The following is a 2,739-nucleotide window of genomic DNA, read 5'->3' on the forward strand; positions in this document are numbered from 1 at the left end:
CTCACCCTACCCCCTTTTCCATCTCCTGCACAGTCTTCACTCACTCATCCTACCCCCTTTTCCATCTCCAGCACAGTCTTCACTCACTCACCCTACCCCCTTTTGCATTTCCAGCACAGTCTTCACTCACTCACCCTACCCCCTTTTCCATCTCCTGCACAGTCTTCACTCACTCACCCTACCCCCTTTTCCATCTCCTGCACAGTCTTCACTCACTCATCCTACCCCCTTTTCCATCTCCAGCACAGTCTTCACTCACTCACCCTATCCCCTTTTCCATTTCCTGCACAGTCTTCATTCATTCACCCTACACCCTTTTCCATCTCCTGCACAGTCTTCACTCACTCACTCTACCCCCTTTTCCATCTCCTGGACAGTCTTCATTCACTCACCCTACTCCCTTTTCCATCTCCTGCACAGTCTTCACTGAACTCACCCTACCCCCTTTTCCATCTCCTGCACAGTCGTCACTCACTCACCCTACCCTCCTTTTCCATCTCCTGCACCGTCTTCACTCACCCTACCCTCTTTACCATCTCCTGCACAGTCTTCACTCACTCACCCTACCCCCCTTTTCCATCTCCAGCTCAGAAACCAGTGATCTCGGGCTGTTTGGAAGATGCTCAAGAGAAGGCTGCATTGAGTCACTCATTGACCCTGTTCAGGATCTGTTTGGAAAATGAAAGGATCGCTTTTTTTATACCGCCTTTGATAGTTTTTGGATGCTTCCAAAGCACTTTATAGACAATGGAACACTTTTCAAGTTCAGTTGGTGTCATAGTGCCAGGCACTTATACACAGCAAGGTCCCAACAGATGGTCTCATTCAAACAGATCAAACTTTTCCAAGGTGTGACAGGGTGTACAGGGAAAGTTTCCTCTCTCTGGGGAAGGATGGTGCCAGGCTTGTTCCATCTCTCCCTCCTCAGCTCATCCTTATTGTCACTGATCTGTCCCACTGAGGAACAGTCACATCGGATAAAGGTCTATTGTCGAGGGATCATCAGAGATCGCCATTCACTAATGCAGGGGCCATTGCTGCATACTGATTCCTGGGTCTGCTCCACCATTGGTTCCCTTGACCACTAGTTGAGGAAATCCCTGCCCAACTCTCTCCGCCTCACTTTCCTCATTTAAGATGCTCCTTAAAACCTATCTCTCTGACTTATTAACCCATCTGATCTCGTACTCCATGTGACTCGGTGTCAGACTCTGTGTCATATCCCTCTTGGGCAGCACCTTGGGATCTTCCATCCTGTTAAAGGTGCTACATAAATGTACATTATTGTACATTGTTGATGTTGGGTTTTTTTTGTGGCAATCTGAAGCCGTAGGGATTTTGACACCGGGTGGGGCCTGTTTCCAGTCATTCTGACAATGAAATGATGGCTGCCTACCATATCTACCATAACCATTGGGTTGTACTCCACACTGTGCACTTTCTGGTAAACGTGTTGTAATGTAGGGCAGTTCCACGGTAGAGTCATACCAGACTGGAACCATTAACTCTGTGTCTCTCTCCACAGCTACCGCCAGATCTGCTGAGTTTCTCCAGCATCCTCAGTATTTATTAGCATAGCTCATTCTAACAGTGTGGCCTAACCTGACGTGGCATGGGGACTGAGTGATACTCTTTGAGTGAAGAACTTGCATTGCAGACTCTTTGCTGCTGACAGTTTACATGCATTGTCCTCAGGCAGTGCATACGTGAAATGAACTGCTTCTGCCTTCCTGCCTCTGCTATATGTCCAGCTCTGTGCAGTGGCTGAGTTGAGAGCACAGGCTTCACAGTCACATGGCTATCGCTGTCCTGACACTGCCTGACTGTACCAACATGAGCCAATGTCACATCATTGAACTGCATTTCACTCAAGGTCACATGCCGTGGTATTTGTCTACAACTATCAATTCAATCTTGTTGCGAGTTGTTTAAAGCACAGATGAAGGCCATTCAGTCCCCAAAATGCATGCTGCGACCTCGGAGAACAGTCAATGAGTCCTGGTCTCCTGCCCGCTGTGAGTTTATTACAGTGAGTGTTGCTTTGTGCTTGTGACCTTGAGTAATTTTCATCGTCTTTTGTGGATTGATAGTGACACCACACCTCTGCAGTCAATCGCTAAACTTATGACCAAAGTGGTACCTTCGGTGATCAGCAGTTGCCCAATCAGACCCTCTCCTTGAGAGCTTTGTCCCAGAAAGTGGTGCTGAGCAAAAAGAGAAGATGCTGGCTTTGCTGCAAGAACACAGTCCTGCAGTACCCACTCAATCAGATATCATTGTGTTTCAGCAGAGCTCAGTGTTTAATCACACAAACACCTTGTGCTTACTCGTTAGGGATCAGAAACATTGAAGAAGAGTCCAGACAGTCCCTTGGAACCAGCCAACCAGCCAGAAGTCCCAAAGCACCTGAGTCAACTTAGCACAGCGACAAAAGTGTTGTCAGATCTGCTCAAGGATCAACTGCAGGCCTTCACTCACCTTAACATTCCGACCAGAGAATTCCCAGGTCAGTGCTATCCTGGGTCGGTGCAGTCTCATCGGGAAATAATGCTCCATCACCAGACCATACCAGGAGTGTATTTTGTGCAGTTCTGGTCCCCTTGACTGAGGAACGATAGACTTGCTGCAGGGGGAGTGCAGCAGAGGTTCACTTGACTGATCCCTGAGATGGTGGGACTGTCACATGAGGAAAGATTGAAGAGACTTGGTCTGTAATCTCCAGAGTTTAGAAGAATGTGA

The sequence above is a fragment of the Rhincodon typus genome, unplaced genomic scaffold (assembly GCF_021869965.1).
Source record: "Rhincodon typus isolate 14 unplaced genomic scaffold, sRhiTyp1.1 hic_rhity00003774, whole genome shotgun sequence".
NCBI classification, from domain to species: Eukaryota; Metazoa; Chordata; class Chondrichthyes; order Orectolobiformes; family Rhincodontidae; genus Rhincodon; species Rhincodon typus.